This window comes from Helicoverpa zea, chromosome 13, assembly GCF_022581195.2.
Source record: "Helicoverpa zea isolate HzStark_Cry1AcR chromosome 13, ilHelZeax1.1, whole genome shotgun sequence".
In the NCBI taxonomy this organism is placed as follows: domain Eukaryota; kingdom Metazoa; phylum Arthropoda; class Insecta; order Lepidoptera; family Noctuidae; genus Helicoverpa; species Helicoverpa zea.
Window position 1 is genome coordinate 9,174,486 of NC_061464.1, and position 12,420 is coordinate 9,186,905.

Here is a 12,420-nt window from a genome sequence, read left to right on the forward strand (position 1 = left end):
AACCACTCTTACCTAGGAGTATTGGGTTGCCCGGGTATCCAGATTGAGGAGATCAGATAGATAACGCTGCATCTGGTTAGACTGGAAGCCTAACCCAACATGGTTGGGAAAAGTCTAGGCAGATAATGAGGGATGACCTCCAAAACCACTGAAACAGGTTTGATACAAATCTTAATTAAGTCCTACATAACAGCAGTAAAATCGTGAAAATGACGGATACAATCTAGAGTTGTAATTAAGCACACAAATTATTGAAAATTAAATATTTCAACAAGATTTTGCCACATCCTATGAGTAGTATAGGTAGCTATAGGTACTATTTACTACCAAGAAAACTAACTTAACTTTAATCCCTCCGTTAAAAACTGATTACTAACTTGAATCGAAGTTTAACATTTAAAGTTAAACATTTTTATTGCAACCGTTGGAAAATTTATTCGGTATCATTTTACTTAAGTTACGATCGAACTTAAATAGATAAAACGTCTGATAAGTAAATAGCACCTTTATTAATTACCCATAAAAACTAAGTTGGATACTTACTTTATTTTATTTTATACCGACTTCTAGAAAAGAGATTGTCTTTTGAATGAGATTCTTAATTTTATTTTATTTCCTACCACCAAGTACCTAGATACTTTATTTTTAACTTAATCAATTAATCTAACCTTTTTTTTAACCGTCTAAAATCATCAAATGACCCCTTCCGCTGTGGATTAGCAGCGGTGAGGGAGTGTCAGACTCTTACTGACTAAAAACCGTCGTGTTCCGTCGTAAGCCTTTTATGTACCAGGGCCGCGGTAACTCTTTCGAACAATCCCGCAGCCCAACTTAGAAGGCCTTAAGTTAGTAATTTGGCGCCTTACGCATGTGCAGTAGTATTTTCTTAATATTTTTGACAGTTTTGAAGTCAGTAGCAGACACATTTGGACAAACTAAACATGTCGAAAAATCGCGCAGAGTCAAATAGCTAATTTCAGGATTGCAAAGTTTAAAGTGTGTGTAAAGTGATTAGCTTATATTTGTATTTCTCTTGGAAAAATAAGTAAATAAACACATTCTTCTGCCTACCCTTTGGTAAGAAACAGGCGTGATGTTATTCGAAAAAAAAAACAAGACCCCAGCAAAAATCCGTACGACATACCTACACACTACATTCTTAAAACCATTCGTAGCCTTTTAAATCAACAGAATTCCAAAGATATATTCCTTTTAAAACTTTTTAATGGACGAAAAAAAACAAAATGGCGATTCGTTAAATAGTGTATCGTAATCGTGGATTATTTAAATTAATTTAATTAAGGTGCGAGCCCATTGGTCAGGTGTGGCTACTTTTATGGTAAGATGACTCTTAAGGAATGGGACGTGAATGGCAAAAATGCTTTGCTGATTTTTGATGTTTGTTTGTTCTTCATAATCTTTCTTAGTCTGCTTGTCTGTCAGGCTTTCATGCCAAAACTACTGAACTGATTATTAAATATGTATTTTGTACTCAGATAGTCCAATGCCTGAGATAGAACATACTACTTTGTATCCGACTACGGGAAGAAGGATTCCATCCTTTTGATATTGCTGATAAATTAAGACTTTAGTTCTATACCTAAGTATATCTCTTTTTGCAGAAAAATTTAAGGACACATATTTTTATAATGAGAATCACTATATTAATCCTTTCGTGCAGTTGAATTATGTACGACACAAACGTAGTGTCACCATACCTTAACTCCCAGTTAATCTCCTGTTTACATTTAACCGAACATCAAAAGCCGCCGCCTGGTTAAAATTCAATAGTTAACTTACAATGTCAATCAGTATGGAGATACGCAAAAAATACCCTTTATATTGTAATGGGCGAAACAGTAAGACACGTACAATTTTAATGTTATATAATTGACGGATTATACCAAAGAATCCGCATTTCAAGTAAGTAAATATGTAGTACATAAGTAGAATTTGTAAATAAAAAAGTAAATGTTTAAGTAAAATAAAATTCATTAAGAACCATACATTGCAGACTTAACTGTCGATAGTTGATCCTATGGTTGGTTAACTGGGAGTTCTAGTTGGTCGATCCTATGGTTAGTTAGCAGTTTATTTTGAAATTAATCGTGAATCCAATCAAACTTTTTAGTCTCTTTGATACCAGCTGAATACCTGATCATTGTAATATGTATTATACATATACTACCATTTCTTCTATTACCTTCTACGTACAGATTTATGCTTATAGCCTTCCTCGGTGCTTCTTGCTGAAATGTCTATAACAAAAAAAAAATACACAAGTAGTCCAGTAGTTCCAAAAAATAAACGAAATTATCAGCTTTATACTTAGGTACATACTTTTGATATCTAACATAATATAAGTATACCCATCATAGTGGTATTTTGTGTAAACATGTAGATATCGTAAAATACAACACACCATTTATAAGTACTCTAGTATCAAAACACATAATCAGCCTTGACCATACAACGAACAAATTTTGCCTTAAACCTACACAATCCGAATATACACATACCACAAAATTATAGTAAGCTCGAACTACCTACAAAACTAGCGAACTATAATAAACTATAACCGTATTATTACCCGGGTGTTCTAGGAACGGATAATATCCTTTGACCCGTTTCTATTATACTGCAATGCGCTTTTTGATGTCGCCGCCAATAACCGGTTTTTTTACTACGAGGCTATATTTTTAATTGTATCAGGGTTTTGTGGTAACTGGTTATGTAAATTCGTAAATTGTGAGGGCGTTACAATTGTTTATTTAAAAGTTATTAACTATATCACTATAGGTTCCATACAGATCAAAAGAGAATTCTACTCTTCTCGCACTCGGATAGGAAGGTCTATATCCTTTCTTAGACTCTAGAATATCTGTGTACCAAACATTTTCATCGATGCAGTAGTTTTAGTGTGAACGAATAAAATCAACCCCTCAAGTATGAGTGTAGCTTCGCTTCCAGGTAAGGCCAAGAATCAATGAAACTTTTCTAAGTTTGTATGTTATGTACTCTCTAAGTATATCTCGGACACCAATGACTGATTAAAGGTGAAGGAAAATATCTCGAGGAAACCTGGACTATAAAGTCTGAAATCACCAACCCGCATTGAGCAAGCGTGGTGATTAACGCTCAATCCCTCTCCGTGTGAGAGGAGGCCGCAGCCCAGCAGTGGGACGATTAAAAGGCTGATGATGATGACATTTAAAATTATTATTAATATCTACATACCTAATGCCTTAGCTTTCCACGAGCATAACAACACAAGCAAACAATTAAAATTTTCATACAAACCATTGTAGATTATCACCAATGAATGTGTAGTACCTAGTAAACATACGTAGGTAATTGCCTAGTACATAGAATAGGCTAGTAAACGCGATCTAGATTCTAGATAAACCTAGGCGTTTCCTGTAGCCTAGCGAAACTGACTTTGATAGATAGATGCAAAATTTGCTGCTACTGCGAACACTTGTATCGTCAATGTGAAAAGTGCATCTTCAGGAAAATATTTAACTTTATGGTTTATGCTTCTGTCCTTTGGCAATCATCAAATGACTCAGACTCAGACTCTTACTGACTTAACCCCGTCATGTTCCTTCTTAAGCCCTTTCTGTACCAGTACTGCGTTTTGACTGTCCGTCTAAATATGTTTAAGAGAAAATTTTGTTCTTTAATAAGTAAATGTTTATCAAAAACTTAAGAAAGAGAAACTTCAAAACTTGCGTGTTTAATAAAGAATAAAAAAATAAGGATTACAACGACATAAAAGTTAAGATTTTTGTCGATATCTGTACCGAAAGGATATGCTCCATATATCGACAGACATACTGCGTTGTTACGTAATTTGTCGTGGTTAGGCAGTTAAACGTATCTCGAAGACCTCCAGAACAGAACTCCTTTTAAAGCTTTCTGCAATAGTAAATAGGTATATTACAAATCCAAATAATTTTGTGTGGAGTACGTCTTGACAATTCAATTTCTATTCCAAAATATTTATAAGTAAAAGCAACGTAACTTTGCATAGGCGCATACAATTTTTCCCTTTAATAGACCCTTTCCACACATCACATCAAAAAATAACTAAAGTTTAAATATTTCACAAAGTCTTGTCTTATATTTTCTTAAAAAAATACTAACCGAGTTTACAAACAACAATTTTAGATATCAAAACGTCTCTCAAGGTTGGATCTGAGTATTAAATTGCAATCCGCATGTAAGCGCCGATACTTGTCACCCCCACGCGCAAAGAGCCTCATTGAAAAGGGATTTGTAGTTTATCTGATTTGAATAGGACTTCGAAAATCAAGGTATATTGCTGATTTTAAATATTCAAAAATAAAGCTTTTTCCGTCAATTGTTCGGTTTCAAAATCAACTAAAAGTCCATCCAACTGCAATACTTCTAAAATACAATGTTGTTCACCACGATTTTGGCACACGTGAAAAGTCATGAAAATGCCTTGATTTCTATGTTTTGTCTGCCATAAGTTTTGTATACCACTTTTTCCTGCCAAGTTATTTGCAATCTGCGCAATACATACCTTTCCATTCATATCCGTCAGATGTCATACTAGACATGCTTCCTTCATATACATATTTCTTTTCAATCAATCAATCCTTTCTTTAGTCTCCCTCTGCCTCTTTATGCATCCAAAAATCTACGATATGTTTGCTTATATCACAATCCAAAAAATCAAAACGATTGAACATTTATCACCCCATTCAAGATCAATTCTCACCCCACTGCGCCAATACGCTTTCGTGTCAACATAATATCGTGTTAGGTAAAAAGGTTGCATGCATACATACATACATGCATGCATATACAGCAATTATGTGCATTACCTGTCAATACAGGTCGCCACAACGTCGCCTATATACTTGGAAATTGCAAGCACTGTGATATTGAAGGGGCTGGTTCAATGGCTTAATATGATTTTGCGAAAATGCATAGCTGAAAACCTAACTATAGAAGTTTTTAGATTCTATAAATTATCTAGCGGTTGATTTGTGATTCAGAGATTGAGTTTTGAGATTAGCTCTAAAAATTATGTCAAAAAATTGGTAAATCATCAAATTATATTATTTCATAAATTTTATCACTATGTAAACGTTGTGCTTTTGGTAATGAAGCGTTGTTGGTTGTAAAGTTACGAAGATTTAAAAACATAGATGGCTTAGGGATTTGCTATTGTAATAGGTATATTAAAATTTACCTTAATTTTACCAAGTGAATTATTTTCCCAGATTGCGCTATGATTCTTTTTGAAGAAAATTACTAAGCATCTGAATAAACTGCTTTTTAGCCAGTAGGCAAAGCTCGGGCAACCAATTCTTTGAATCCTTTATTGCGGACATTTAACAAAAAAGCTATCAACAAACCCCAAAAGTTTTCAATCCATTCAAAAGCTACACACAGTTAAAAAAAATATTTGTAAAAACCTATTGTAACCAAATCGTATACTTCAACAAAGACCATCAATTTAATGAGAAATAAAATCGGAACTCATAGGTATAAATTATCGATTAACGCAAGTCACTAGCTTTTGAAACAGCCGAAATACTCCGAAACTACCTTTCCTTTAGGACAGTTCGTATCAATCATTCTGTGCACTACATTATTAATAGTAGCGTTCAAAAATCACCAGCCACAGGCAATTTATCCACCATGAATACAGTTCTTATCATGCCATCGTGAAAATGGGGTAGAAATAATCAATATGGTCCTGCCCCACCCATTGGGGCGCATGCGTCGTGGTATTCACCTGGTGGTGGTGGTATCACCCCATGGGATCTTTCATGCCGTGGTATTCACCCACAGCTCATTCTCGTAAAAGATGGCGAAGAGGCAACACAGGTTCGTCCAAGAAGGTTGTGGACTCAACTTTTTGATACCACCATGTAAGTTATTCAAATCTTAAATTATTATTTCCCCAAATTACTTAAATATACCCAGATTTATTCTCTTTTCTGTGATTTTTTGAAGCCATTAACATTATTAATACCTACTGAAATTCCTCTTAAAATAATAGCTCGTCTAATAGGTGTGTGCGCAGTTAAGCTTTTCTCTGAAGCGTCCGCCATTTTGAATTGGTGCTGACATTTTTATTGCCGTTTTGGTTTGAATGAAATTAGTATAAGTTGCATAAGTATTTACTTATTTGGTGATTTATGTAACATATAAACTAAAAAAGGGTGATTCAACCTTAATTTTTTTTATTTTGGTTTATGTTTTACCTATACATACCTACATATATTGATTCGTAATATAAGTTTTAAATAACCCTATTGAAAATAGGAATTCTAGTTACGATGCATCTTTCAATTGTCCGACTAAAATAAATCGATTCCAAACTATTAAAAAATAGTGCATTATCATAGGGTAAATGCTCCAATTCTTGCGATAATTTCATTATTACTTAAAATAAAGTAAATACAATAAGTAATTATTCAATCATTTTACAGAAAAGCCACCAAAACCTGACCATGGAAAGCGGTAAGATGTGTTTAGAGATGGTTTCCATTGCAACGGATTTGCGACAACACCAAGCGTTCAATACTGGCTTTTGCGCAAATCCGTGACACTATAGATAGTAATGCTTTATTTTCATTACTTTTTTATTTCTTTTTTCATGCACATATATTTGTAAATAATATATAAACACCAATGTTTTATATAAGTTGAATAAAAAGCTTTATAAAATACACACGCGATTTGTTTTGCCTCACCTTTCCGTGTTACCAGCGTTTAAGGGGTGGTTCCATTAAAGCGATTGTTGTGGCCTTTTTATAGTTTTGACATACACAACCCCTGTATATGGATTTACCCTTTTAGGGTTGGTCACCCTTTTATAGGTAGGATAATTAAAATTGTTAGTTATCAAACATCGTTAGTTAGGGCTGCAAGTTTGTGGCTATTATCGAATGATGGTTGACTCATCATCATACTATAACACTTCATTTATTTTTTCAAAGATTTCGAATTATTGAACTGACCCATACCCTGACTTATGACGCAGTAAAAGTAAAGTTAATTGATATTTTCGGCAGTTTGTTTAAATAAAAACGAAACTCTCTTGGCAGTCGAGTAAACTAAAACAGGCTTTTTGGAAATCTCGAAAATTGCAGCAGCGTGTTTGTAAAAGACAGAAAATTGTAAGACATTATCTTCAATGTAACATAAACGATTTTTTGACAAGAAGATAACCAGTCCAAAAACAAACACCACAGAGCAATAAAACATAATTTGTCAAAAGCAAAACATTAATATAATTATTTATTAACAATGTAACCTTTCAACGAGACTTGTAACAGAACTAATTAGCATATTATTAATGTTTCACTAATCGATTCATTTAGTAAAACAACTCACGGTTTTATTACACTGCATTGAAAGTAAGATCGCAGCAGACTTCAAACTTTTAGTCGGCCGATAGTTGACTTGGGCTCGCTCATAAATCAGTATGAAGATAAATGGTAGTAAAAAAGTAGCATACCGACTAAAAACTTTGATTGATGAAAAAATTCACATCATCATCTCCCTAGCCTTTTCCCAACTATGTTGGGGTCGGCTTCCAGTCTAAATGGATTCAGCTGAGTACCAATGTTTTACAAGTAGCGACTGCCTGTTCGACCTCTTCAACCCAGTTACCCGGGTTACCCCATACCCCAGACTTCTAACGACCGGTAACGACTTCCAATGATGTTCAATGACAGCCGGGACCTACAGTTTAACATGCCATCCGAAACAAGGTCAATTCAAGAAACACGATTTTCAAAAAAAAATTCTTGCCAGTGGGCCGACAGTCGGCCGACTAAAAGTTTTTAGTGTGCGCGCTCTCTGAATGTGGCTAACTGGAACACAGATTTTGTGGTCGTATCAATTAAACCGTTTACGACCAAGTAAGCTTTAGTTTTGTAATACTGACATACGTAATATATGAGCTGTAATTATTTTATTTACTTAGTTGCCTGATTTTGTGCACCTGGTGTTCATTTAAAATGTCTCTACCTAAATATAATTTATATACGATTTTTCAATCACCCTTCTGTCTGAGGAATAAATATAATGGTTTTACAATGTTTTCATACAAAAGCTGTCAAAACGTTAAACATCATCATCATCATCATCCTCCGAGCCTTTTCCCAACTATGTTGGGGTCGGCTTCTAGTCTAACCGGATTCAGCTGAGTACCAGTGCTGTCAAAACGTTAAACATATTCTTCAGATAAAAAACATCTAGCGATTGAAAATTCGGCCTTAAACAAAATATTTTTTTCTCACTAAAGCACATTTAGTAAATTCATATTGCGGAATTTTAAAAAGCCATACTTTTAATTTGTTTTTAGACTTTTTAATTTCACTACATTAAAAAAAGCGTCTGTCACGTCATTAATTTATGAACTGAATCTTCAAAAGCCTTAAACCAACAAGAATGCAACATTGAAAGTTAAACCAAATTTAAATTTATGAAACCCATAATTTCCATAAGAGAACTTTTTAATTTAATCCATTTTATAAATATTCAATTAAGTATCGATAGGACTTTCAACTATTTTACGACTTAAAACGACGCTATGTGAAATCTATGTATACGTATAAAGAGGATACTTTTTTTTTATTTGTTTGTTTTTTACTTTAAAAGCTCCAAAACTACTGGGCCGATTTGAAAAATTCTTTCACTATTGGAAAGCTACACTCTTCCCGAGTAACATAGGCTATATTTTATATCGGTACTGCTATATGCTATATTTTATATGGAAACTGCCAGGAAGCCGCTAGTTTCTAATAATATAAATATATCAAAAATGTTACATAGCTCATTTAAAAGGTGGGCGGCGTGTGCCACACGTGCCGAATTTTATAGTTCTTTTGATTTACGTCACATTAAAATTTCGTGTATTGTAGCACGGGCTTCCAAGAATACCTTTTAACCTTTTAGGACTAAAATATGTTAATAATTCAACGGACGATAATTGGTGCTTTCACCTTACTATTTTTGATTTCTCGTTTACGTCATAGTTTAGCTACTTATTTAGCTTTGGTTTGTTAAAAGTAGTTTCATTAAAAATAAATGGTTTTCACCCACTAATACCCGTTAGGTCTATTGTGGATCTAATAAACATACGTACCTAAAGAATTATATATGTGTTCAGGTTTTTTTTAAACAAACCATTTTTATAATAATATCCTTGGTATTTTTATAATAAAGATTTTTAAACTATTTGTTGTGGATGGTGTGGAGAATGATAAGATAAAAATGGGAAGCTTTCATATATTTGTGTATTTTGTACCAAAATCTAACTTAGCTTACATAAATCATATGGATCACAATTACAAAATAATACCAACTTCGTAAGTAATTCAATCCTTACATTACGACCAGCAGACTAAAACCGGACCCTCATTAAAACAGCAGTCAAACTGTCATAGATAGCAGAACTATAGCGTGAGAAACAATAAATGACAAAGATATAATAATAAATAACTAAACAGACACGACACTCGCTAATCTGTGTCAAGGGTGGTCCACAACTATAATTTATAAGCCTATCTCACGCAACGGTAGACCTTACCGAGCAATTATTAACACTTTCAGTACATAATCATAAAAAAAACCGCCAAGTGCGAGGTGGAATCGCGCACGAAGGGTTCCGTCGTATTCCATATTCTGTGAATATTTCACGCATCTGCCTGAAGCCGTTCTATCTATATCGACCAAAATTTTTCAAAAAAAATCACGTTTGTTGTATAGGAGCCCCACAATATTTATTTGATTCTAGTTTTCAATATTTGTTGTTATAGCGGCAACAGAAATACATCATCTGTGAAAATTTCAATTCTCTAACTATCACGGTTCATGATACACAGCCTGGTGACAGACGGACGGAGAGACAGAGGAGCGAAAACAATAGGGTCTCGTTTTACCTTTTGGGTACGGAACCCTAAAAAACTCACCAACAAACATTGATCTACATTACTATACAAGATACAGATTATCAAGTGTCAAATCAAAATGGCGGATTTTGACATATGTAGGTCATAGATTAAAAGATTGCAGAGTCGACAATTAAGTGACAAAATCGCTTTGATTGATTTATTGTTGCTGCTAAATCATGTTATATATAACACCTTAAACTTTTTTATTTCTATTATGTATTCTTAATACGGAATTTTATAGTTTATTAAAAGAATTTATTAAATTACTTGGTTTAGGTGGGATTTTGATATTTTATTTTACGTTTTAGTGTCGGGATTTGTCATAATATATTCATTTATCAATTTGTAAAATATGGTTTCTATATTGAAATTTTAAATTGAAGTGGAATATTGCACATTATTTCTTCATTATTGAATACGATAATTCTATAAATTCTTACTGTTTTCGTATACTGATAAAGTAATAGTACGTTTAAAAGTTAAACAGACAAACATTGCATAAGCTAGTTTTCTAAGCCTAATCACACCATCACTCTTGCGCAAGAAAATATCGATTTATGCATAACTTAACTTAAACTAAAATAAAGCACAATATTAATTTTAAATCCCGGGAAATTTAATACTAAACATAAAACGTTTACACGGTCCGATTATAATCGAGAACTCGCCACCGTGATTACGCAATCGAATGAAACTCGATACCGATTATAGGGCTTAGTGCATACGGTACGTAGTTTTATCGATGTTAAATTACGTATATCGATATAATGCCACATCATTTTGAAACGGTCCAGTTTACGAAGTAGTTATTTTATGAGATAGCTCAAGTTTTGACGAAACTGTTTAGGTCCTAGGATCGTATTTACGTGGCGAAACTCAATTTGATTTTCAATAAGGCTAATTCAATGTTGTTTCACTCGGTCATCATAATTTACTTAGCCTTAACCAACTACGTTGGGTCCGTTTCCAGTCTGACCTGATGCAGCTGAGTACCAGTGTTTTACAAGGAGCGACTGCTTAGCTGACCTCCACAACCCAGTTTCCCGGGCAAACCAACGCCCCTTGGCAAGACTGGTTGTCAGACTTATTGGTTTTTACCCGTGACGACTGCCAAAGACGTGCAAATGACAGCCGGGACCCACAGTTTATCGTGCCCTCCGAAACACGATTGGGTTACTGCAGCGAAATTACCTATATATATTTTTTATACACAAAACAGATATTTACTTATTATTTTCGTTGAAATCTCTGCGAAGCCCTTCGCGTGTCGCCTATGACTCACCAACGAAATGTTATCGACTAAACACCGGAGTCTCGCGTCTCGACGTAGACAGTTTTATCGATAAAATCCCCGCAATAAACTTTACTTTCGCCATAAGAGTGGAACCAAATGTTTTTAAGACTGATTGATAATCGTTTTATTAAATTAACGTGAATCTTTTTAAATAAACATAATTGGTCTTACTACAAAAACTTAAACATGTGTCTGCAAAATTCACCTTATTTCAACGTCACAATCTGAATTTTTTTAGACAAGTCTTAAACTGACGATTAAAAGTTTTTGTTGTAAGACGGAATATTTTTAACTTGTTATACTGAAGTTCGGTTTGGGGTTTCGGTTTAAATAAAATTTTACCTTTTTTAACTTTAATTCCTAAGTATTACATATACATTACAAGGTTCTGCCTGTTCTCGACATCGAACCCTGAACCTTACGCGCTAGTCACTCATTTACCACCATTCTCTAAGTAAAACTGAAATTACGACTTCCTTAACCCGATTTATTTTTCCGTAACTACCTATTATATCGATTAATCGATTGGCCAGTGTGGCCGTGCCTTTAATCGATACTATAAATCGAATAGAATCGAGTAATGAGCGTGTCGTAGACGATTCTGAGACCCATTTAGCGGTAAGCTGTCGTAATCTTTATTAATTAGTTTAATTCTGAAGGAAAAAATGCAGTATTTCTAAATAGTAAGACTTGGGCGTCTGAGTAGTGGTAGCAAAAAGCTGAACAAAGTACCTACGTGCCTTCTTTTATGTGTTCTTTTTTTGTTAATTAACAGTCTTTCCTAACACTTGCTGTTTTCTTGCGGTTCACCCGCTTCCCGGGGGAAATAAAATATATCCTAAGTGTGTAGTACTCGTGAATATAGGGAGCTATAGTAGTGAAAGAATATCAATATCTATCAAGACAGTATTTTCAGTGATTTCGGGGCTTTTAAGGTACAAACAAGACAATTTTTCCTCTCTGGAATATAGATAATTGAAAAACCTTACGTTTCAGTGCTCTTGTAAATTAATTTTTATTTCCGAAGCTTTCGTGCTCTTTTTTAATAATTTGAAATAATTTATGTTCTTAAACCCTTTTTCTATTTTTCTGCAGTTCCAAAAAAAAATGTTTCTCTATTTTTCTCTACATCTACACTTAATTACTTACAAGGCCCACACAAGGTCAAATAACTTTTAT

General features: G+C 33.9%; 1 protein-coding gene across 2 annotated transcripts in view; it reads left to right on the top strand.

Annotated features, from left to right (window-relative positions):
* LOC124635651 (ras association domain-containing protein 10) overlaps positions 1 to 12,420 on the top strand; it is a 142,452-nt gene that overhangs the window by 96,846 nt on the left and 33,186 nt on the right. The window contains exons 1-2 of one of the 2 annotated variants that reach the window (XM_047171587.1): positions 5,846 to 5,909; positions 6,474 to 6,504. The exons of the other annotated variant lie outside the window; for it this stretch is intronic. The gene's annotated coding sequence lies outside the window, so the exon portion shown is untranslated. Of the gene's footprint in view, positions 1 to 5,845; positions 5,910 to 6,473; positions 6,505 to 12,420 lie in introns of those variants that run through there. 2 annotated transcript variants of the gene reach the window in all.